At 36.3% G+C, this 27,438-nt stretch overlaps 1 protein-coding gene across 2 annotated transcripts in view; it reads right to left on the reverse strand.

Annotated features, from left to right (window-relative positions):
* The window catches only part of LOC135195067 (transient receptor potential channel pyrexia-like), a 68,742-nt gene extending 45,400 nt beyond the window's left edge, over nt 1-23,342 (reverse strand). The window contains exon 1 of one of the 2 annotated variants that reach the window (XM_064221428.1): nt 22,600-23,342. The gene's annotated coding sequence lies outside the window, so the exon portion shown is untranslated. The remainder of the gene's footprint in view (nt 1-22,599) is intronic. The other variant, XM_064221427.1, reaches the window with a different exon arrangement.
* Between the last annotated feature and the right edge of the window lie 4,096 nt (nt 23,343-27,438).

Consider the following 27,438-nt stretch of genomic DNA (forward strand, 5'->3'; position numbering starts at 1 on the left):
TTATATATATAATATATACTATATATATATATATATATTATATATATATTATATATATATATATATGAGAGGTTGTAGTCCACAGGGAACTACAACCTCATACGTATATCTATCTTCGTGAAAAAGGAAGACTAAGACCTCATATATATGGTATAATATATATATATATATATAGATATATATATATATATATATATATATATATATATATATATATAATATATATGTATGTATGTATGTATGTATGTATGTATGTAGTATGTATGTATGTATGTATGTATGTATGTATGTATGTATGTAATATATAAAGGGCCCATCAAAACACTCTGGTTTAAAGGTAAGGACTATATTTTGGTGGACTGACTCTCACCCTTATCAAGCAGTGGAGGACAAGAGAAGTTACATTTGAGAAATATATAGTGGGAGATATGCCCTGAGGTGATGCCTGGGGTTATTGATTACGTTGGTTCTGTCAATTGTTTTAATCCGCGTCATTGTTGCCTTAAGGAAGATATTGTCTATATGGTCAGAATCCCAAGCACCATTGAAAAGGTTGATCCTATTATCTTGTTGTTTTATCAGTGAAGATTCTACCATCTGACATTTGTATCAACAGTTGCTTTTGTATAAAATTCGGGATGAGTTCCAATTCATGGTATGGTTCGTGTTATTTATATAATGGAAAACTGCCGAACTATATTGTCCATATCTAACTGAGTGCTTAGGTTGAGTTAATCTTTCCGAGAGGGATTTTCCTGTGAATCCATAGTATGACTTATCACAATCCATACAAGGGATTTCATAGATCCTATGTCTTTAGAAACTGGTTTATGCTGAATGTTAATTAAGGATTTTCCCAATGCATTCGCATAAGTGAAGATGAAATGGTTAAGGTGGCCTTAAGTTTGTGTGATCGCTCATAAATTATCCATGTAAGGGATTATGATTTTTTTGTTAAATTTTCCTTCTTTTGTTTTCTGTGGGTTTGTAAAGAAATCCTCTGCTTTATTTATGGCTTTTTCTATTATGTGCATTAGGTATTTAAACAAGATTAAGTTGATTTCTGATTGTTTCAAGTTCTTTTTTAAGAAAATCTGGGCAGCAAATTCTAAGGCCTCTAAGAAAAAGTTACTTGCTATGTCGAGTTTAACTGAAATATCATGATAGCTGTAAAAATGTATGTATGAAAGTGAGAATGTCACTTTCCAGAAGACAGTGAATTTGGAGTTGTTACTAGTTCTGATGATTAAGACATTTAAAAAGGGAATTTGGTTATTGTTTTCCCATTCTACTTTAAATTTTATGCCCAGGACAAAGGAATTTAATTTTTGTAGAAAGACATCAAAATTGCCCCACTCGTTTTTCTAGTATGTTAAGATTTCATCGACATATCGAAGACAAATCATATCTGCAGGTTTGATGAAATACTCCATATATAAGTTTGCTAACACAGAACTGAATGGACTCCTCATAACTGCAACCAAAATTTTGACAGCAAAAGATATCACTAAAGGAAAAGATGTTTTTAGTGATGCAGAGCTCTGCAAGTGTAACACAAGTTTATGCAAACATTTTGTGGAATGAAAGAAAAAATAATTCTGAGATTAAAATGTTCTATAAACTTATGCATTTTAAGGCCATACAGGAGGATGGAGCGATTAGGCCGATGTGAGTTAGGTACCTCCCAGTTAAATGCATCATTTAGATTTTGAAGTAAACAAATGCATGCATCATTGAATTGCTTTCCCTCCCTATCAGTGGCATTCATTAGTCACCAATAAAAAAAGAAAAAGAAAAGTAAGCCTAATTGAATCTCCCATCCATCACAGGTAGGCTTACTTATTCAATACACCTATCAAAGATTTCAAATGTATTTTTAAAGATCTCTCCGGTTCCATCTGAAGTATTCATCAGAACCAGTCCAAGACATAGACCTAGTCATGATTCCAGCTTCAACAATTCCATGACAAGGCAACAGGATAGAGTGTGCTAGAATTCAACGTTCAAAAATGAATGTTGCTTAGCAACATTTACACCACCTACTTGATACGTGAAGCCATACATTACCACTGTTAGCTAATCATTTATATTAGATTACTTACAAGAAAAAGAATCTTAATTAAAACACTATGAGTCTATTTGCCTCATTTACTTCACCTCCCCCGCACATCCCAGGCTACTCTGACCTTCCACCTTCATTGCATGAAAGCAAGGCTGATGGTGAGTTATTTTAATATTTCCCTCACCGACAAACAAAGCCTTAAAATGCATGTTTATGTAACATTTTCTGCTCAAAATTGCTCCTTCTTTCATTCCCCAAAATATTTGCATATGCTCGTGTTACACCCTATGTGTGTACTATATATATATTTGTTCAGGATTTTAAGCCAGAGTCAAGTAAAAGTAATACCCTATGAACTGAAAGCCTTTGTTCTCTCTAAACCATCTCTATTCCTATCGGCTGCCTTGGAATTAATCTCTACGGGTGTCCTGAATGAGGTGGAGCATCTCTAGGCCAAGATTTTAAAAGAACAAGGTAACAGAAGCTCGTTCTCAGAAGTTAAACGCCTCTCACCTGCAGAACACCACTTCCCCCTTTTGCTACCCTGCTTCCTCTGGGGATCACACATGTGTTCCTTTACAATCCATACTGCACAGATCGATCAGTAAATGAGAAGACCACAAGACCACAGATTTCCAGGTATTGTGAGAGTAATTTCTAGCAGTCAGTGAATCGTTTTTCCTCTTGTCTGTATTTCATTTCATGCTTCTCATTCCCCAACTTTGGTTCAATGCTGTGATTAATTCCCCTTGTGATGCTGGTAATGATATTAAACATCCCCTAGTTAATTGAGCAATGTAGTATTCCTTTCTGTATAAGCTCCCAGTCACTCTATGCCCCCCATGAGTGAGCTTTGATGTGCAATACTAAGAGCAAGTAATGTGTAACGTTTTCCCACATGTCCATCGCCTTAGTACTGATGCTAGAATGCAATCACTTTGCAGATAAATATTGTGCCTGGTTGTTAGAGGAAAATTGGGAACCCTTGGATACGACGCTTGCATTGAAAGGGGAACTTCTTGTTAATAGCCATTAAATTTCGTCAAACAGAACTTTTAATAAGCTAAAAAATGAGCCATGGCTCGAATCCGTTCATAATCCCTTTACAATTTTATTTCAAATTAGAGCTGAGGTACTTCAATGGAGGGTGCCAATTATCCAGGATTCGACTATGTTGCCATTGGTGGATTAGTACTGATGACGTAGTGCCGCGGTCGCCTCTCAATAACAAGTGCTGTGAAACATGTGTATTGTATTGTATTCTTCTTTAGTATTGCCCTCGTGTTTTAGGTCAATTGCCATTCAAATAACGTCAATTATGCCAACTTGCATGGCGTTTGGTTGTGCCAATTCTTCTGGCAAGTAGTCCAAAAGACATATCATTCCACAGGATTCCGTCTAATAGAGGGAAATCAAGTCGCTGGCTGATGGCTTTTGAAGGGAGGATATCAATATCAAAAACACCTTTCAAGCTACAACGCAAATTGTTGTCTGTTCGGACCATTTCTTGCCAAAAAATTTAAAGGATGACATTAGGAGTAGGTAAATAGGCATGGCTATGAAATTCATATAATATATTTGGGAACTTAATTTAACTCTGAAAAGACCACGGTACCGACGAAGATAGGGCGGCTATCTACCGTTATCTATACTATGGGGCCTCCACTTGTATGAATTTGAATTGAAATGTATTCTTGTCAATCGCCACCTAAGTGGTGTGATGGGGTGAATGGCAGTTTTCTAAACGTGTGTGTGTGTGTCTGTGAATTGATGAGGGCCTTCACTTAATCCTTTGTAACTAGTTTAATTAATGGGGTTTTAGAATTTAGGGCTGTATGCCTAACTAGGCCTACTTCAGGCTACTTCTTTATTTTCCATTTCAGAATATATTTTCAGCTGACAAATACAAACCATAAAGGATATTATCGGAAGATGCTGTGCCCTTGGAATAGTTCCGCCTGTCTGAGCCTATCGCAACATGATGTCACACATAACAGATGGGCCACACATAAATGGCTGCGCTCATTTTGCAATAGAAAATTGGTTGTAAAAAATAAGAAAACGCCCCTTTCAAAAAACATTTTTCAGCAGGGGTACTTAAATGGAATAATACTACATATGGAATAGCTAAAATGCAACCAGAAGTTCCCCTTTAAATAACCTGCATTGCACAAATCATATCTCTGTGTCTGGGTCAATTCCCAGCCAAGTGTTTCCGGTGGACCTGCAGTCAACCACCTTCCATTAATTTCTAGACCTACACGTAATTTAAATGTAAATATAGTTCATTTAAACTGAAGTCCAGAGTTTTTTGTAAATTCCTCCTTTCAGTAATATCAGCCTTCAGCCGTAGATTTTTGTTTGGTATAACCCTCGTCCATCCATGCAAAGCCTTTCTAGGAGTGCCAGTAAGTCACATCAATCCATTTTCACGGACGGAGGGAACGAGCCGTTAATAACTATATATAGTATATAGTATATATATATATATATATATATATATATATATATATATATATATATATATATATATATTCTTATAATGTAAGTTCTGTAATGCAATTATAATTGTGGTAATATGATTAATTCTCCTCAGAACCTGTGTATCATGTTATGAAGTGTATATTTTCGTGTTCAGATTCCCAAATTTAAAGATAACACATGTTAAGTAAGGCGGAGAGAGGAAAGACGTACGTAAGACAGAGAGAGAGAGAGTAACAGAGAAGGTTGTTATTCACACCTCGCGAAGCCCTGACCCAGCTGATTTCTTTATCGGCGCAAACAAGTGCGTAAGACCTCCCAGGCCGCATTGAGTCCTTGAGGACCTTCCCTACAACGGTGTTATTCATGGTTTAACATAGAGAGATGATGTAATATGTTTTCGTCTTAAACTAGATGCTAATCGCCCATACGCTTATGGGGATAGAAAACCTTTCATTCGATCTTGAGACCTAGCCACTGGCGTGAGGGGTAGATCTCTCTCTCTCTCTCTCTCTCTCAAAATCTCTCTCTCGCGCTCGCTCGTTCGCGAGACTATTTCATTAACGTAATATAACTCACATTTGTATTGGTCACTCTCATAATTCTTAGTAAAATATGTGTTGTTTGTGGAATCTGAACATAGTATTATTTCTATTAGTTTTGTGAAGGCACCCATGAAAGTGTAAAGGTGTGTAACAGGCCTTTAAGTTGCAGCTGTGTAAACAGGTATTTTTACAAATGTTTTGAAGTGCACTTCGAGGTTTTATTTTACCATTGGATAAAATTGTCATTTTTAAATACATTTTTCTTTTGCTTTGTTCTTCTGACATATCCATTTTTATATGCTTAATGTTTGTACTGTCAATGCTTCAATTGTTTTCATATTATGCATTATGTTTTGGCATTGTCTTTATTTTGTTTAATTAGTTTGAATAATATTCTACTATGTAATTGTTTGAATCTAACACTTGCAAATTAATTTGTATTTAATTAAATATCATTTCAAATTTAATTATTGCTTTATGATTTAATTTAATTAATTTTCTTGATAAACTTTGATTTAATTTTGTTTAATAATTAATTCAAGAATTAATTAAACTTTTGTTATCAAGTAATAACAATTTCCCTGAGATTGTGAATTTCACTTATAAATTTTGAATTTAGAAATAAAATTTTGTATTTGAAATTTATATGAGCATTTTATTATATCACCAGTATTATATTTTATTTTTTTGTTTAGGTAGAAATATAGAGTGATAATTGTGCCGTTTCCCACAAGTAAATCAGAATCAGGGAAATACTTAGATTTGACATTGTAGAAGGAGTGATGTCCTTTAATTAAGATTACCTCACAACTATTTTAATGAACTTAGACTGATTGTTTTCTTGACTGTTCAGTTATAAAAGGGATCACTATTACCTTTAGAGTATTCATTCGTTTAGTATTTGTGATGAAGGGTCAGGTGTCTGGCTGTAGTGAGGTAAGTAATAACCAGGTACTTGAACAAACTGTGCCCTAAGTACAAAGGGTGTCCCAGACCCAGGAATAAAAGGGTCTCTTGTACTAGCAAGTACAAATGGTAAGTGTAGTAACCAGATACTTGGCAATTTGGGTTAACAAATATTAATGGTGTCCAGACACAGATCTTTAACTACTTCGTGCACCGAGTATTAATGGTATCCAGACCCAGATACTCTAGGCCACTTCGTCACAATATATATATATTATATATATATATATATATATATATATATATATATGTGTGTGTGTGTGTGTGTGTGTGTGTGTGTGTGTGTGTATAAATTTAGGACTCCAAGGCTGCGCAACAAAGTAGGCACATCTGACTTTATCAAAAGGAAGTCCTTATGGAGTCTAGTTTTAAACAAGCCCAAGTTCCTTCGCTACCTTACTTATACGGATTAGTTAAAATGCACAAAGAAGATAATCCTATGCGGCCTATTATTTTTATTGTTGTCTCAATATCATATAAACTTTCGAAAAATATCACAAAAACTCCTGTCTCCGTTACTGGGAAGTATCTCAGATTCTCGCACACACACACACACACACATATATATATGTATATATATATATATATATATATATATATATATATATATATATATATATATATATATATATATATATATATAGTTCTCTAGAATTAGTTGATATATTAAACAAAATTACTTTTTGACCTACTGATAGATTCGTTAGTTTTGATGTATCTTCTCATTTTACTAAAGTCCCTATAGACTCTATTTTAGAGTATCTTACTAGCGAACTAACCCAGCATGAATTACCTGGAAGTCACATTATTTCACTCACTAGGTTGTGCATTTGTGATTGTAAGTTTATATTCAATGGTGAATTTTATAAAAAAAATATATATATATATTTGGTAAGGCAATGGGCAACCCTTTATCACCATTCCTCTCAAACCTGTATATGGAATTCTTTGAAAAACGCTTTTTACCTAATATCATTTATATCCTTTAAAGTGATATAGATGTGTTAATGATATTTTAGCTGTTTTGCCTGCTAATATTGATGTAAATGACTTACTCTCTAAATTAAATTACCAGGTATCATCGATTAAGTTTACTTTAGAATTGGAAAAAGACAATTGCCTCCCCTCCTTAGATGTTTTGATACATAGAGAATCATTTCAATATAAATTCAGTATTTATAGTAAATCGACCAACTTAATTTATGTCCATTTTTATTCAGGCCACCATCTTAATATCAAAATATCAATTTGTTCTTCTATGTTTTTATGAGCATTGCGCATTGTCAGTCACCAATATTTGGATCAAGAAATTGAATGCATAAGAAAAATAGGGACAGATTTATTTTATCCTTCACATATATCAGATATTTGCTATAATAAAGCCCACAAAAAGTTTTATAGCGTAAGTAACACGGAGAAAGAAACTTCTAAGAACATTCTCAACGTGCCTTATTTTAACGGTTTTGAACCCATAAAATCATTTTAAAAATTTGTTAGTCAACCTCGTTTTTTCCTATAATAACACACTAAAAGGAATGCTAATAAAAAATGGCCCCAGGGAAAGCAACAACATACGATATAAAATTCCATGTATGGACTGCCCCTCCTTTTATATCGGTCAATCTAGCACAGGCTTAGAAGTAAGAATTAAACAGCATAAATATTCTGTTAAAACTGGGCAAACATCAAATGCAATATTCATTCAGTCAAGTGAAAATAACCACCAGATAAATTGGATCAGCAGTTCAGTAACTGCAAGATCAAAAGATGTGTTGTCACGATATCTTTTGGAATCTTCCATTATACAACTTACTTCCCATTGTAATTTTCATGTCAGTCGTGGCCTATTTTAGTTGGACCCTTGTATAAGTAACATGTTTAAGAATGACCTTAAAGATACCAGCACAGACTCAAATACACATTAGTTGCATTTTAGATATTTTCTTTATATATGTATGTTTAATATACGTTTTGTAAATAAGTTTACCCTGCAAAAAAAGGTTTGCATTGTTTACCAAATATTTGTATGTGGTCAGTTGGCGCCCTGTGTAATCCTTTAATTGTCTTGTCCCTGTTTCTGAGCACTTGGACTTAATCTTTTTTTAAACCTCTTAAATTGTACCCATTTTTTTTTTCAGTGTTTTTTTTTCGGGGGGGGGGGGGGGGGGGGGGTCGCAGGGTAGGGGAGGGAAGGTTACGATTTCTCCAGTTGTGTTGGATTCTAGGTACTTATTTCCTTTAAAATCCCTATCTGTCATTTATACGACGCTTCCTTGTACACTCCTGTTTTGTATGTCAGTCTGCTAAGTAAAGGACCCTGAGTCGAAAGATCTCGCAGAACTCCACTGTTTCACTTTTCTTCGTGGCTTCTACCTTTATTTATATATTCATCACGTTCCAAATTTTCGTGATTCAGTTAGTCACACACGCACATACTTACATACAGATATATATATATATATATATATATAATATATATTTATATATATATATATAATAATATATATACATATATATATATATACATATATATATATATATATATATATATATATATATATATATATAATATATATGTGTGTGTGTGTGTGTGTGTGTGTGTGTGTGTGTGTGGGGTGGCTTGTACAGATATCATACGGTGCCAATTTTCATGTTATGGTAATCACATGAGCTTCATGGAGCCTATTGAAATAGTTTTCATCTCTTGAAATGTGGTTCTTTGTTTCCATAAGATATTTTGAATATATCGTACTTCGTATATTCTTCGTTAAATCCTCAGTTTCAGTAATGAAAATTAAGATATGGCATATTTTTTCCCCGGCGATGCCAGATCTAAGTTTAGGGGAATTAGATTTTTAAGGGGATTTAAAAAAGGTATGGTTAATATCAAGAAGGATACTCGCCTTCGATCAGCCACTGTTATAAGTGACTCTTGCAAACGCCTTCACGCACCACCTGAGGCCAAGAAAATAGTCTATTATGTCCTGAAATACTTCATTTTATAAAAACATCATGAAGGTCCTGTAACTGATGTTTTGAAGGCTATCCAGAGAACATTTGAAGCAACAAAAGTGTCAGAAATGACTATTTGTAGACTTAACAAGAAAGCAATCTCCAGGGTTTCAAAAAAGAAAAGAGAAAGTGAGTCCTGTGACTGACTTGGATGATTTTGATACAAATGTTCTGCGAAGAAGGAATGAGTGGATGTCTTTTCTTCAAAATTGAACCAAGCAAAACAAGATGGTGAAGACCAAACACCGGAGCCAACAGGCCATTCAGCGCATCTAATAATTATAGAAAGAGAAGGAAGGAATAGTTAAATAGAATCTGGAATAAAAGTTAACAGGGAAGAAGCAAACCCTTTCCCTCGACTCCCAAGGTCTAAAGCGAATCCTCCTAAGAAGGATTATATCTGAGGGAAGCATTTAATGGAACTTAGTAGTACATACCCGTAGATATGACAACTGCCTTTTCTACCTGGCCCCACCAGAGCGATCTTAGGAAAGTAATCGCACTATAGTCTGTTCAGTCCGGATATAACCAGGTACACACGCCCCCTCAGGGTATATACGTATACGTCTGGCACCATCGATAGCGCTCTCGGTAACATTCAAAGATGAAAGGAAGAGAAGGAAGCTTCTTGTTTTGGTTTCATTATCACTTTATTAATGGAACCATTATATTTTTATTTTATATTTTATGACATTACATTATATTGTGTTAATTCATAAATGAGAAATATTGTTTAGTATTATATTATTTTACATTAATACGTTGCAATATTAACACGTTGCAATATTAATTCTGATCAGAAAATGTTCTATAAACATACAAGGCTTCGTTTGTCGGTGAGGTGAATTTTTAAAATAACTGATATCATTAAACGGGCAATCAAGTGGCGTATGGATGACAGAGTGAGTAGTTAAGGATATGAAAGGGGATCAGTTCACTTGTTACTCTGAACACTCGTGCTTTTCCGCCAAGTGAGCTTGTCCGGGTTACAAGTGTCAAATTCAGGATTCGTTTTGAGAGCAAGAAGCTGGAGACAAATACCTTACTATTCCAGTAATGTGGACTATGCAGATATGATGTTTATTTGTGGGTTTTGCAACAGTTCCATTTCCAGTTTACGCTGTTGTGAACTTCACTGTTATGCAAGAAGGGAAAGCGGCAAGTAGGCCGATGTGAATAAAATACCCCAGAATCAAATATATTCTTTAGATACTGAACAAAGGGGGAAATGCAATCACCATTGAAACCTACGCCCTCTCAGTCAATGGTATTCACTGGACTCCAATAAAGGAAAGAGAAGCAAGCCGAGGAATCTCGCTCCATCAAAGATAGGCTTATTCATTAAACACCGATCAAGATCTTAAACGTATTATCGAAAATCTCTCGTTAACCATTATAAGTATTCATCACACACCAGTCAAAGAAAAAAAACCTATGAAAACTCCCACGTCTCTGTCAGATTAAAAAGAAAGGTAATATTGTGGAAAATTCACTTTTTTCACTCTTTCCTGTCAAAGGGATCTTAATCATACAGTAATCGAAAGAGGTAAGAAAGCTTACATACTTTAAAGTACAGTATCCTTCCTACCTACAATCGTTTGTCATCATGATTATTGTCACTGTCTATCAGTCTGCATAGGTGTAGGCCTAGCCCTGACTCCTGATTAAAAAATTCCGTAGCAAGGCTGTAGGCCAGAGTGCGCTTGAATTCAACAACCATGAATAAACGTTGCCAAGCAATATTTACGCTACTTTATTGATGATGTGTAACGCTAATCATTACAACTATGTACATGAAGTCAGTTCACAGGTGATTTACCAGTTGAAGGGACTGTAATATTACATTTTTCAAAAAACTACAAGAGAAAATCACATTTCATAAGGCTAGCAATAGAGTTGCCTATAGCGTGCTTCATCAATCCTTCCCCCCACCCCTAATATGTCCGTGACACGGTCCAGACTAACATGCTGCTTTCGGAGCCTTCGCTGACGCCCTTGGGTGCGTCCTGAATTTACAATGATGGTTTTCTTTCCGATTTTAATTGTCTGTATGTATAGTTCACATTCAAATGTGCGAATGATGTGTCTGAGAGAGAGAGAGAGAGAGAGAGAGAGAGAGATATATATATATATATATATATATATATATATATATAATATATATACAGATGTAGTAATTGTAATACCCATAATCGTAAAGATCATTGTAAATTGAGGACGCACCCAAGGTCCTCAGCGAAGGCATCCGAAAGCAGCATCTTAATCAGTTTCTGCAGGTCGCACGCTGGGGACACTCGTCAGGTGGTGATGTTATTACATGCCAAAATATTGATAAAAATGAAAGTGTCGTACTGAGGGCATGGATGGGCACTGCTTTATAAGACGACGTTATTTCTGGTTATAACTCAAAACTCTCTGAAGACAGAAGAGCGCAGAAAAATATCTCCAAATTTACCCAAATGTAAATCAGCTGGATCAAAATTCTGCAACTTGTCCCTTGCAAAAATTGACCTGTTTGATGTTCACATTTTTCCAGTCTCTTTTGTAACCTCAGGCATTAATTGATTAAGTCAAAAGACTATCAACAAGTTCCCAGTCCGGTATGTTTCTTTATCTCCAAGCTGTCGCAAACTTTCAGCGAAAGGACCCACCTTTAAGCGAATCAAACATAATTAGGAACCTCTAGCGTGTTTCCTTGACCTCTACAACGTGATGTGATTTGATTTATTTAGATTTTTGGCATTATGCCAAGCACTGGGGCAACTAAGGCCACTCAGTGCTGAAACGGAAATCGACGGTATAAGTAATATATATAAATATATATATATATATATGACTGGTAAAATGTTCTGTAACAACAGAATTCCATCTAATAAAAGGAGCCCATAAAAACACCAAAAATGTAGAGAGAAAAAAGTACTATATGTTTCAGAAAGGACCCTGCTGTCTCTCTCTTCAGGTAGGTATATGAAAGAGAGAGCACAGCAGTCCTGCTGAAATATAGTACTTTTCTCTTACTACTTTTTTTGGTGTTTTTTTTATGGAGGCCTTTTATTAGATTTTTATATAGATTATAATATATATATATATTATTATATTAATTAGATATAGTATATAATTTTTATATATCTACTGGTCATTCTTACCAGGTACATATGTAATTGTAATAGCCACAACGGCCTCATGCCCCTCTTAACTCCTCAAATTCTTTGCTCATTTTTGGATATGCTTGTCACTACAAAGCCTTGAGATCTAACTTTCAAAGAAATATGAAGAAATCATGATGTCCGGTAGCAGCGTGGTCAGGTCGGCTAGGTGACCTCGTCGTGATTATGGTATGGCGGGTTCGTTTCCCACTACCGGACATCATGATTTATTCATATTTCTTTGAAAGTTGGATTTCGAGGCTTTGCAGTGCCAGGCGTATCCAAAAGAGAGCAAGGAATTTGAGAAGTTAAGGAGGCATTGTGGCTATTACAATGACATATACACACACCCACATATAGTATATATACATATATAAATATATGTGTGAACGGAGAAAGCAGGCGATTCAGCCAAAGTGATAAAATGCACGGGGGCTCGAGTAGGAACAAACATGACGAAGTATTATAATCTGTTCCGATGCGTTTCGCATTCAGCTAAATGCATCCTCAGGGTCTGTACAATAAATAATGACCAATATTTCTTTTTTCTTCTATCTGAACTGTGAATTTGTATACGTATGTGCTTTTAATTTCTCGTGTTGTTTGGGAATTTTTACCTGTGTGTAAAGTTTTCGTTTTCATTTTAACTAGTATGTAAATGATTTTTAGACAACTTGCAAATTAATTTAATTTATATTGGTCATTATTTATTGTACAGACCCTAAGTATACATACATGTATGTATATATATATATATATATATATATAGATAGATATATATATATATATATATATATGTGTGTTGTGTGTGTGTGTGTGTGTGTCATCATCGTCGCCCCCACATTTATGTCTTTCTGGAGCTTTTTCTTCTACAAATCTCTTATCAGCAACCTCCCACTTCATAGTCCTCCCCCAGGTAAGGTGTGGGTCCTCCAACTCTTTCGGTGCTCGTATGAAGAACCTAGCTGATGCTTTGACGTACTTATTTTTCTGGGGTTTGTGAAGGATATTTTCTAGGCAAGGTCTAAGGAAAATTTCCTTAGACCTTGGTTCCAGGTATCTCCATCTCCCGTTCATCGTCATATCAGTTACACATGGAACTTCCATGATTTTCTTTATATCATCATTTCTACCTCTATCCTGCCAACTGACTCCTAATATTCTTCTTAAAGCTTTATTCTCAAATCGTCAAAATCCTTTCGTTTTAGTTTCATTGTCATACAGAGGTTCGTGTCTTTAACAATTCAGACCGAACTCACCCGTTCATAAACTTGACTCTTGTAGGCCATTCCAGTGTGCTTCATTTCCAAATCTTATTCATCTTGCTCGAGGTAACCTGGACCTAATATTGTCAGTAAATAATTTCAGCTTCAGCCTCATTTGTGTTGGCATACAAAATCTCTTCACAACCGGTGCAAGTGTAATGCCTCTGTAGTTATCATGACTCCCAATTCCTATCACCAGGCCTTCCTGCATCATTCCACATTTTGTAGAATTGTCTGGCTAATATATGAGTTGTTATTATACTTCCAGATAGAATCATCTGTGCGGTGGTGATTCTGTCATAACCTGGTGTTTTCCATCTCCTAATGTTTTTATTATTGATTCTGATTCAGAAACTATGAAATCCTCGCAGGCACATTCGAGTCTTCCTAAGCTTCTAGTAAATCAATAAAATTATCCCCCAAATCTCCTAACCAATGCTTCTCAGTCACTCTCTTCCCCGCGTTATTTTTCGTCTTCGGATATTAATGACCCATCCCTCCTTTTGAGGGGTATCTCTCCTTTTTTTCCCTTTTCACCCATGGATATTTCTTTGAAGATTTTGTAGGCTACCGTAACACCTCGCCATTCCGTGAGTACAATGCTTTTGTCAAGCATAATCAGCCTGCATCTCTGTTTGGCGTTCATTTGCCTTCACTCTCTAGAGTCGGGTACTTAGCACGTTCTACAGTGTGTTCTACTAAGCGCCTTTTGCTTTCATTTACTCTTGCTTGTACCCTTGATCTAATGCAGTATTCTAGGTTTCTGTTACGTTCCCCACATCCGAGCACAACTTTCCAGCATACTGATATGATGTCGACCAGTCCTCATTGGTAGTCTTCTCTTCCTCAGACATGTTTCGAGAATTGCAAATCAGCATCGACACTCGATTGCAAAAGCTTCTCAGTATTCTTCTTCAAGGAGCTCTGCTGAATGAAATGCAGATACTCGGACAACCTTTGCGCTGGGAGCTTCAGAGTAACAGTGACAGGTTGGTGATCGCTGCCGACGTCCTTTCCTGTGTAGCTCTTAACATTCCTCATTTTCTTTCTCTTTTGATTAATAGCTGAGTGATCCTTTTGGTTTTATATATATATATATTATATATATATATATATATATATATATATATATATATATATATATATAAAATAATCTGAAAGGGGAATACCAAAATGGTATCAGCATTTTGTTTTGACCAAGACCTTTTTTTTCTTTTTGTTTTTAAGTTGTTAACATCATGCTGTCCACCACCTTATTTGCTACCCACTACAGCCGACTAACTAACGACCAGATTCATGATTTCCCAGGGTATACAGGCCAACAGGTTCCAAAGACATTTCAGGAATAATGCCTAAAATTTTTGGGCTCGTTCCACAATCAAACCCAGCACCCTTTGTTGAGCCGGTGAACGGCGCAACATATAATTATGACCTTCGCTACTAGTAGAAGAGTCAGCAGCGCTGCAGCAGTAAATAGCGAGTGAGGAGTAGCTGACAGTTATTCTGTCCGGTGACAAGTCACCTTTGGCCAGTGCCTAACGAACTGCGTTGCCTTTTTAAGACGGCATCCGGATAACCCACCCAGCGGAAGGGCTGGCTTATCCGAACAAGCAAAGCAAAGAGGGTTGTGTCAGTATTGGTTTGCTGCGCAGGCCTGGACACCATCTCCACTTTCCCCCGCATACATGCATACACACACGCACAGAGTAGGCCTTTTCTCGAATAATGAGTTGTCCCAGAAAAGGAACAAAACAACAGTGGTTGCCACATTCAACATTTAAATGGTGTTCAAAGGAGCCCCGAGCAATTGTAGAAGCATCCTCAGCTTAAATCCATTTTCTATAATCGTGTTGATGCTTACAAGTGAAGCGTATATTATGCGTCATATGTATACATGCGCACATATATATGAAAAATGCGTTCATATCCATACATTTCAGGTCGACGCAAACGCTGCATCATATTTTGCTTCGTCATCCATCTCTCCTTGACATCTTTTTCTTGGAAAAGCAAAATAAAGACCAAACGAATTATTTTGTTGGCTTCATGAACCGAATGTCCCGACGACATTGGTGAGACTCCCACCTAACCTGCAGTGGTCACACTGTTTGCAATCATGACATCGTGCGTTTACCGTAGGCCACCTTCTATTTGCTCACCCTTCCTGCCGCAGACCTTTCCCTTTTAGACACTGCTTCTGCTCTCCTGTAGTGTTCATTCCCAGACACACACATGCATTTCCAAATGTTTATGTATTTCTAGCTTAGTGGCTCAGTGGTCAAATATCACTGGACATAAGTTGTTTCTAAACGAGGGAGCTGAGAATTAAAAATGTCACGGCGTATGTGACAAAAATACACACAAATATATTACATATATATATATATATATATATATATATATATATATAATATATATATATATATATTATATATATATATATATTATATATATATATATATATATATGTGTGTTGTGTGTGTGTGTGTGTGTGTGTGTGTGTCTGTGTGCGCAAGAGAGAGAGAGAGAGAGAGAGAGAAAATTATTGAACGCAGTCATATTTTCGTGATTTCATTTTTATTATACAGTAATCCATATTGCACTCCCGAAAAAAGGCAAAACCTGCTTGTAAAAGATAAGAGGTTAATATGAGTGCGGGGGAACACGGAAGAAGCAGGAAGAGGATTCCGAAGCTTGTTGTGAGGGCGCGTTCTTTTTAGTTTTTCCCGCCTATTGTGCTTGCGTGTCGGTGTGTGCTTGCGTGCGTGTCTATTTTATCTTTGGCTTGAATGCGTAGGTACTTGGCTTTTTATTTTGGGCGGAAACGCGTCTCTAATAACATTTCATTTCGCTTGCCCAGCTATGCGTGTATATGCTCGTCAATTGCGTATCTGTGCACTGAGTATTTCGTTTGTTTCATATTTGTAGTAGACTCAGTGCATTGTCCGGCGATACTCACATATCCTCACTGGCGATAAGACATAAACTTCCTCAGCGCTTATGTATATGCTTGCTCTTCAGCGCGTACACAACTATACTAGAACGTACATAACTCTCAGCGGTGTCACAACTTTCTACATACAGCGCGTACAACGCTTACACGTTATGCATGTATGCCCACTTAGGGTATTTCCTGTAGTAAGACTGTGTTTGTAATATTGTAAATTCAAGTAAACGAAAATAAGACATAGGTAGAGGGATAAAAAAAAAAAAATTCAAGGACCTTGGTACAAAGGAAGGAGAGGAGTGATCACATTCAGCTCCATTATAATTCAAGGCAACAATAGTTTAAAACATTCTGTACCGAGCCGTGACTTGGAAGTTTGTGGTGAAGACTCTAAGAATTTCAATCATATATATATATATATATATATATATATATATATATATATATATATGTGTGTGGTGTGTGTGTGTGTGTATGTATAAATATACAGTATGTATATATAATATTAATATATAATATATATATATATATATATATATATATAAATCTAAATATAATATATATATATATATATATATATATATATATATATATATATATATACACACACATATACATACATACATACATATCGCATATGTTTATTTCAGCTAAATCTTGGTGGGAGTCTTTTTAAATAAGGCGAATTTAAAATCTGTGGCCAAAAAAGCGGATATTGAATATTCCCTTGTGCTTTTGAGATCGACAACCGGCGCGCCCCCCCATCGACTCAATACCAAACCTACCTCAGTTCCATTGCACATAATATCGCCGTCTGAACACCATTCGCCACCTCTACTCACCCTCTCTCCTCTCTAGCCTCTGTTCTCAATGACCTTTGTTTTGAACAGTAAAGTTCTCCACTAAACTAATATGCAAGTTTTTTTTCTTATCCATTTCTTTTTAATTCATCGGGTCGGCATTTTTATTTGATGATGCTGTTTAGTTTGTTACCTACTGTTATTCAGTCATTTCTTTTGTCATCAACTGTTATTCAGTCATTTCTTTTAAGTAAATTTTCATCCTTAAATCTTTCGTTTAATGGTCCCTATTTATATTTTTCCAGTCATATTATTAACTATAGATACAATTTTATATCATTTGTACTTCAATTTAGGGAGTCTCCGTCAATTTTTTGTCCATGAATTTTTTGCACGTTCCCCGTTTTCTTGGTATTTCCTTTTTTTTAACAGTACCGTAATTCAGTCTCGGATTAAGAAATAATTATGTCTGCAATTTTGTCACATCCTCTTCCTCCATTATAGTACTTTCAAACCATCCTCGTGACCCAAGTTCACCCAACACATAATTGTGTACTATACACACTTTTAAGTGTCAAAAGAGTCATGCGCCTATAGTGCTGTGGCATCGTCTCTCAACTAATATCAGTCATTACTGTTATTGCTGATTTTATATTTATTTTTCGCTCGTGTCAATGATAACTATCACAAATTCGTAAATTTTATATGATATATATATAATATATATATATATATATATATATATATATATATATATATATATATATATATATAGTATATATATGTATGTATTATATATATATATATATATATATATTATAGTATATATATGTGTGTATATATATATATAATATATATATATATATATATATATATATATAGTATATATATATATATATATAGATATATATATATATATCATATATAATATATATTTAGTTGAAATGGTCATGAAAGTACTATTATCATTCAATTTCAGTTCCGATGACTGGTGAATGTAGACGGTCAGTCGATGTTAAGGTTGCTTAAATGGAATATCTAGGTAAGGAATGACGTCATAAGTTGGATTGGAAATGGAAGTATTTCTGTGATAACAGGAGACAATCTGTTTTTAGTTCTGTTTATTCATTGTTCACATTCACCTGTATCGAGTCAGGCGGGCGGATCCCCGATGTACACCTCTGTAAGAATGAATGTGTCAGAAGATGAATTCATCCGTGGAACCCGATTTCCAGAGTCTTCAACCGTGCTTTCTATTCTGAATTTGACCGATGAAGGCAAATTCCCGCCTCTCCCTTTTGGACGGCTCATTCATTTTGAAAAATAGCTCAGTCTCACTCCGCTGTCATGTGTGACCAGTCCTTGTGACCAGTTTATCATGATCTATGACGAACCGGCTCTCTGAACCATACCGGGCTGATCGTTTTTGCTCTGATCATCTTCGAGAGACGAATCTGACGGTCAAGGGAGATTATTGAGGCTCAGGAACAACTTCAACCCATTCACTGGAAAATTTGTCACGTCCCTGTTCATCTAAGCACTGCATTTTGTGCGTCATGGTTAGTCGGTTAGGAAAGTCAGTCCTACGATCAAAAAAAAAAAAAAAAAAAAAAAAAGGCCTAGCAAACTCATCCCCTAAAGTCTCCTGGGAGCTGAAGATCACCATAGAAGAAAAGATTGCACTATATTTCATATGTCAAAATACAGTTATCTCGAGAGCTAACGGAAATATTTGACAGACAATGACAGTGCGCATCTTTGCATACAAAACTGCTTGGAAGGAATCGGTTACAGGGATTAAAATGGAGTAAATACAAATGCAATTGATCCCAGGGGTGGGAGATTCATTGAGAAGGAATACCTCATACGGTGCACTGTAGGCATTACTTAAGGTTCTTTGCATCGTGCCTTCGGCCCCCAGCTGCATCAACTTTCGTTCCTTTTGCTGTACCTCCTTTCATATTCTCTTTCTTCAACTCACTTTCCACCCTCTCCTAGCACTTGATTCACAGTGCAACTGCGAGGTTTTCCCCCTGTTACACCTTTCAAACCTTGTACTGTCAATTTCGATTTCAGCGCTGAATAACCTCGAAGGTCCCAGTGCTTAGTCTTTGGCCTAACTCCTATATTCAACTCAACTCATTAAGAAGGAATGGTTGATTGAAATGAGTCACCGGAAAGCTTCGTATTGCTATCGGTCATGGGGTGGACTGTTCTCGTTTCCTGTGTTCCTGACGGATAAATTCAGCTTCTATTTTTATTGGTAACTGCTGCTGCTGCTATGTTCTGCATGTAGAGCAGCAACTTTTAGACAGAGACAGAGTCGTGCCTATTGACGGACTGACTGCCCAGAGTCCTGTACATGGTAAAATGAGTACCGTATGAACTTGAGACCGTCTGCTTTTCTACGTTGCGCAGTTACGTTCATTGACATCTCTCAGTATCAATGTGTCCAGGTATAGTAGTTTGCCTTCCCGCTTCCATTCTGAATTGATTTCAGTGTCAGGAACCAGATATCCTCTACGCAGAAAACCCCTTACTATTTTAACCCCGTAGGGGGTTAGTGCTGTCAGTGCACCTCATTCGGTGCAATGTGGGCATGACTTAAGTTTTTTTTTTTTGCAGGGTCCCTTCGGCTTCTAGCTGCAATCATTCCTTTTACTGTACCTCCTTTCATATTCTTTTTCTTCCATCTTACTGTCCACCCTCTCCTAACAATTGTTTCATAGTGCAAAACGGTGAGGTTTTCCTCCTGTAACACTTTTCAAACCTCTTCCTGTCAATTTCCGTTTCAGCGCTGAATGGCCGTAGTTGCCCCAGTGCTTGCTTATATAATGCCAAAAATCTCTGTAAATCAAAAAGGCAAACCTTACTAGATTTACAAGGAGGAGCGAGTGGTGGGGAGGTTTCCCAATCTCCATCAGAATTTTTGTTGGAGAAATCTCGTTTAAAAGTGAAAATGTTGCTAACGCATAATTCAATCAATTAGGCAGTTTTCTATAAAACTGTCGGAAAGCGGTCCTAAAATGGTTCCGGTTTTCGGAAGAGAAATCTTGAGAGGTCCCTCTTTCGGAATGTCGTCTTCGCGAAACTAAAAGGATTTTAGGACCTTATCCAATATATAGCTTAAATAAAACTCATTCCAATTCACGAGTGAGCAACAATACTTTCTCTTTTCATGGAAATTTCGACCACTGTCAAAAATTTGTTTACAGCCCGGTTGGTTGGCCGATTTATGACGCTCTTCACCACTGTGATCATGTGGTATGTATTTCTTTTAATTATTCCATTTTAATCCTTGTGACTGATTTACTCCCCGTTTTCTTTTTGTATGTAAAACCCTTGTGATTCCAAATACTTCATTGGCTCACTTGAACAGGTATGTAGATCAACAACTGAAATACAGTTTCAACTCTGTATTTTTCTTACGCGGTCTTCCATCATTACATATTTATTTTGCCTGAATACAACACGCCAGAGTTCATCTATCTTTCTATACACACATATATATATATATATATACAATATATTCAAGTTACTGTGTAATTCTAATAACCACATTGCCCTCTCAGCATTTTTAATTCTGACAAGAGTATCCAAAAGTGTGAATAATTCGGAAAGTTACGAGGGCATTGTGGTTATTACAAATTCAAACACACATACATATAGATACATGTGTGTGTGTGTGTGTGTGTGGTTTAAGGGGCGTCACTGCAGTTCTGAGTTCTTGTTCCATGGTTCGAGCCCATGGGACGGAGAACTTATCAACTAAAAGATTCCAATTCGATTGACATATATGAAAAAAATATTAATTCCGAAGTAGAGTGAATTGGCTATTAAAGGACATTTGTAGCTTAATGCTTGTATATGAATCACGGTGATGTGATAAAATTCATTTTACACACATACACACTCATGTATGTGTGTATGTAAATATTCCATAATTCGTAACTCAAAGACTAGAAATAGCACGTAGCACGTAATATAAATGATGAAGGTTGTTGACAATGGTAGAAGATGATGTTTTGAGGGCAAGTGATAGTTCTTATAATGAAAGTGGAGACGGGAGATGCCCCTTTTGTTGTTAGAATGGATCAGTTATGTCTCTTTGAATGTTTGATATTTTCATGGCTGGACTGAGGAGACTCATTGAAAAGACATTAGAGGTAGATTTGAGGAGACTGTTCCAGATTGGACTGCTGAATGAATAGCTGATGGTTCCTGATGATACTATGTTAATTGGGGAGATTGAAGAGAAACTGAAGAAACTCGTGAAAGCCTTGAAATGACTTGCAAAAGAGGAGGAAGGTGCGGGGAAGTGTGAACCAGAAATGGAGCAACGGCTATAACCACAGATGGTGCAAGAATGGAAGCAGTTCTCTCACAGATGTTTGGTATTTGGAAGCAAATGATGGCAAGATGAGAGGAGATTTGCAAGAAGACCCGGGTTCCCAAGAGAAACTATGCATCTTTGAATGTGAAGTGTGGCTGTCTAATGGAAACGAAAAAGAAAGGATTAAAGCTGTTGAAAGGAATAGTTTGTAGACCATATGTTGCAGGGGAAAAACTGAATCGGGTTAGAAAAGTGAGATCAAGTAGAAATGGTTAGCACTGGTTAAAGGACGAATCGGTATTTTCAGATGGGTTGGTCATGTAGCAAGAACGGAGGACGATAGAGCTGTGGAAAGAGTGAGTTGAGTAATTAGGGAAGACATTACTAATATCCTTAAGTGCAAGACTGTGCAAGTTAGAGAGGAATGACAAAGTTATGTGTTGGGACACTTGACGTGGTACTGATGAGGCTTCTTTGTTGGTGTATGAAGCATCTAAAGTTATGGAAATTTACTGCTTAAAGTGCTCATCCACATTTCAGCGGCTAAACTATGATGTCGGCAATAACTGTCATAGTTAAATATCTTCACGGGTCATCCACTCCGAAAAACAAAGCTTCTGAATTACTCACGCATATATTTATATATATATATATATATATATATATATATATATATATATATATATATATCGAGCTACAATGTCCTTTAATATCTAATTCGCTCTACCTCGGCAATTAATATATTTTCATATATGCTTAACCGAAGGGGAATTTTTTCTCGATAATAGACTTGCCTGGACCAGGGCGCGAACCCATGGATCCTTTCAAATCCAGGAACGTCAGTGAAGCTTTTACCTACTACACCACCGCGAGATATGACATATATCATATTATATATAGTATATATATATATATATATATACTATATATATGTATATCTATGTATGTATATATATGTGTGTGTATGTGTGTTATGAGGCCGTGCATTAAATAGAACTGATAATTAATTGATATTATAATGCTAAAAATGGCACCAACTTACCTTTGTCACATCTTGTTATCTGCCACAGATAATTTCTTACGGACTAATTAAATTAATTAGCTTATCAGATATATTGTTTGGATATTTTCCTATTGAAAACACTCGTGCCTTTTCACTGCCATAGGTTTGTATGTGAACATGCATCTATTAGTAGTACTATGAAACTGAACCACGACTCGTTCTCGTAGTCTCTTCTTGACTTCCTGACTCGTTCGATCGTAACAACAAAAAATGCTCATTTCTTCACGCTCTGTTTTCTCAAACGCACAACGGTTCTTCCTTAGATGCACTAGCCTACTTTTATGAAGAATTTCTCTTTGCCGTTTTGGGCCGATAAACTCGTAGAAGTAAAAGTAAAGAGTGAAAACTTTATAATAATCGTAAAACTAAGCAGAATGCTTTTGCCATAATGTATCGTCGTTCTTCGTTTTTATTCTGGTTTCGTCACGATTTGTTGACAGATTAGACGTCCCCGATCGTCAAGCCCTAACACCCATTGCACTCGCGCCTCGAACTCCACACATCTGCCGCTCTGAGACAACAGAGAGAAAAGCCAGCCCAAACGAGCTCTCCTATTTACGAATGGGAAGGATCTCTCTCCGGTTGGCAAGACCCGACCTTACTATGTCTGCATCCTCTTCGAAGGCTTCCTAATATTTGTTTTTCTATTATGATCCATCTCTTTTTAGATTAAATATTATTCCTCTTGCTTATTCTCAAAGACATTTGCCCTAGCTGCTGATTGATTGATGGTACCCCGTCTGTCAGGTGTGAAAAGATGAGTGACGAGAGATGACGAAGCCAGTGCCGAAAGCAGTCAGTCAAGCTACCAACCGGAGGCCATGTTTCGAATGTCGTCGTTTTCTTTCTCTCTTTTTCTTTTTCTTCGCTTCGTTATTTCCGGGCAAAGCTACTAGAAATTACGAGAGGAATGACTGACTAATATTTTGACCTTGGCTAACATTCTTCATTGCCTGTGTAAATTGAATGGTCACCAAAGAAGAGTATCACGCTTTCCTTTGATAACTTGATGTCTGACGTCACACACACATACACACACAGACACACACACACACACACGCCCTTCAACCTCTTTATTTCGAACTACCACAATTTATGACTTCCCGCCAATTTATCCGACGACGATTTCGTACCCATAAATTAAAAGAGTTTCATTTCTGATGGACTCAAAGCTGATACCAAATTCTTTTTGAAAAAAACTGAAATTTAAAGCACAAATGAGTGGAAGTTATTCCAAGCGCCCGTAGCTAAATCTGAGAAACGCCTCGGTCAGATGACGAGGAATTTAAGGAGCTGGTCATTACGTCACAGCAACGTCATTGTGTTTTTCTCGATTCCGCGATGGCTCTGCCGCTTTGTAGCGCAGTACGAGTTGTGGGCTCAATCATAGCCTGGAGGGGGCGTGCTGGATTGGTACATCCAGGTAACTAACTGTACGTGCTTCTTCTAACTGGTTCGCTGGAGCAAGTTTCTGTGTTTTGGCCACTTTTTCGTTCATGGCGTAGGCGGTGCGACATAACAGTGTTATCTAGCTGTCCATCCAATTTTCTCGTTACTGAAGATTCGAAGGAAATTAACTCTATCCTGGGAACGCTCTTCAGGCCACTCGTACATTTTGCAAATCTCACCTGATTGCCTATAGATTAAAAACTATTGTGTCAATTAACTATGGCAACGACGATGACGTAAAAAAAAGACGGGTTTTAAACATTTCAGTTTCTTGCGTTCATCTAACAAAATTGTGAAGTGCTTTTGTTATTTGTTCTTTTCTCTAACGTTAGGCCCCATACTCGAAAAAATATTAAAAAAACATAATCACCCAGAAGTGTAAACTAGTTCAAAGTAGCTGGATACAAAAATTTAGAAGAATATTTGTCCCTCTTTTGTAATAATTTTGACAAAGACAACGGCAGAAACACCAAGGGGTATTTATGTTCCGATAAATGCTTTTTGTTAAATTGCACAAAGAAAGATCATTCCTCTCTCTCTCTCTCTCTCTCTCTCTCTCTCTCTCTCTCTCTCTCTCTCTCTCTCTCTCTCTAAATCCACCTTCGTATGATGTAACTAAACTTAATTCTTCCCGTTTCAGTGTGATAACTTTCCCTTGGGAAACTTGCTCCTTCTTTCATCATCAGTAACGTCCACCGGATAGGATATCTCTCCATGGGCCATTTAAAAACCTCTGGACGTATACAGATCTGCTAATTTCCAATTATTAACCTACCATGCTATTAATAAAAGAATTATTCCATTAAAATTTCGGAGACTCTTCGTTAAAAGACCAGGTTTCTATGGTTGTATATTCATATTTCACATTCCTGGTAATAACTGTTAATATCTGGTACTTCTCTGTTCACTAGTCAGTGACTAGAGCAGAGCGTATTCATTTACATGTAATTATGAGTAAACATCCACACAGACATAAATATATATATTATATACATTATGATATATATGTATATGTATAAATTAATGTATATTTATATTACCTATATATGTATGTATATACATGTGTATATATAAATATTTATATATGCATTTATATGTATATATATTCACATGTATATATATAATACATATGATATATACATATGTATGCATATGTATATATATATACATGTATATGTATATAAATATATATTCCTTTCCAGGCCGTAATTAGAAAACACAATCCATTTTGCCCCTTCTTAGTTAATAGCATGATTGTTCTCACTAACGTGTACAAAAATACCACTGTTTCTCTGTGCATATCTCACACATTTTTTATGTTGTTCCATTCTCTTTTCCAGCGCTTTACCCGTCTGGCCGATGTAAAAGTTGACACAAGACTTACACAGAATTTTATATACACATCCTTTAGTATTGTCGGGGGAGTTCTTGATAAGTACATGTTTCATTGCTTTATTGTTTTTAAAAGCGACATTAGCACCAAAATTCTTCAGGAGATGGGGGATATCTTTCATATTATTATTATAAGGCAGTGCAAGCACATTTTTTGTGTTGTAAGGTTCTTTCTGTTTTGATACATAGTCTTTTTTGCCGCATCTAATGCATTGTTTAGTACAACACAAAAAATTTGCTTGCACTGCCGTATAATAATAATATGAAACCATCTCCTGAAGAATTTTGGTGTTAATGTCGCTTTTAAAAAGAATAAAACAATGAAACATGTACTTATCAAGAAACCCCCCCCCCCCCCCCCCACCCCCCCCCCCCCCCCACCCCCCCCCCCCCCCCCCCCCGACAATACGAAAGGATGTGTATATAAAATTCCGTGTAAGTCTTGTGACAACTTTTACATTCGCCAGACGGGTAAAGCACTGGAAAAGAGAATGGAACAACATTAAAAAATGTGTTTGATATGCACAGAGAAACAGTGGTATTTTTGTACATGTTATAGTGAGAACAATCATGCTGTTAACTGCAAAGGGGCAAAAAGGATTGTTTATTCTCATAATGTACTGGAAAGAAACATCATTGAATCTAGCTTAATAAAAGAAAGTTACACTCATAATATGAACATCAGTCAAGGGATATAAACTTGAACCTTTAATATCAAAAGAAATTTGTAAATTGTTTAGATTTTAAGGTAGGCAGTAGAGATGTATAGAAATATGATTATCATATCTGTAAACACAATAAGGGGTAACAGTGCTAATGAGATTTCCAACCCCGCCTCTCTGACACCTGTTAGGTGTGGATTTGTTGTTTCCTACGGTGGGTAACTTTTATCGGTGGTGTCCCTTGAGAATATATTGTGAATTTTAGCCAAATGAGTTTTGAAAGCCACTCCTACATTGACAACCCCCTGTGGATAGATCTGAGTCTCAAATGGTTGTGTGTATGTTCGTCAGTACTGTCTTTGTAGTATATTTATTAAGGCACTGGTCAGAGTAATAATTAGACCTATATATTAAAATAAGTGGGGTTGACAACCTTAGCTCTTGCCGGTTAGAGAAAGGTGCAAAACACCGATTCCTCGAAAATGCCGAGATCTAAACCAAATAGAAAACACGCCGTGTGCATAAACGAGATCGCGAATATATTCCAGAGACATGAGATAACTAAGGGAGGTTACAGTACAGGTTACCGAGTACATGGGAACAGACTAGCGTGGGTACATTCCTGTGTTAAGTAACATGCGTGTATCCATACGTCTGTTGGTGGGCGTACATGCGTACGTTGGTTCCAGTAAATGATATGTAATATTTAGTATGTGACTTTACGGGGCAATTAGACGACAAACTGTCATAGTGGTCACAAGAGACATTGGCGTAGGGGAAGGCGCTAAGTTCCGTCGAGAAAGGTTAAAGTGAAAGACTTTGAAAAAAGTTACATATCTTTAAGTAGTGACATTGCGTTCAGTTCTAGAGAAATGGGAGTGCGATGCGACACTCATTTATTGACGAACTTTAACATTTCATTGTTTGATAATTATATTCTTATTTTCAGATGGATCTGAAGTCACCATATAGAAAAATGGCGTTTCTCTAGACTTGTATTGACTTATTGATAGGCTATGAAAAGTCAGACAGAAAGAGATAACAGGGGGTTACTTATTTAAATATGATTTTCGGGAAAAGTAATGGTAGCTTTACGATTTTTGAGGATGTTCCTCAACTCATTTTATTTCATTTTCGTGTTAGCTATTTTGGGAAATAAAAATTATATTTTTGCAATAGTGGGAGTTTGAATTTACCTAGAGCTTAACAATTGATTTTTCAGCTAGCTTCAGAGACGTCACAGAAGGGGAATATGAAAGGTAGGTTACGTTTCCCAGTTAGGAGTTCTCTCCAATTATTTAAAAGAGCGTCATTT

The sequence above is a fragment of the Macrobrachium nipponense genome, chromosome 15, assembly GCF_015104395.2.
Source record: "Macrobrachium nipponense isolate FS-2020 chromosome 15, ASM1510439v2, whole genome shotgun sequence".
NCBI classification, from domain to species: Eukaryota; Metazoa; Arthropoda; class Malacostraca; order Decapoda; family Palaemonidae; genus Macrobrachium; species Macrobrachium nipponense.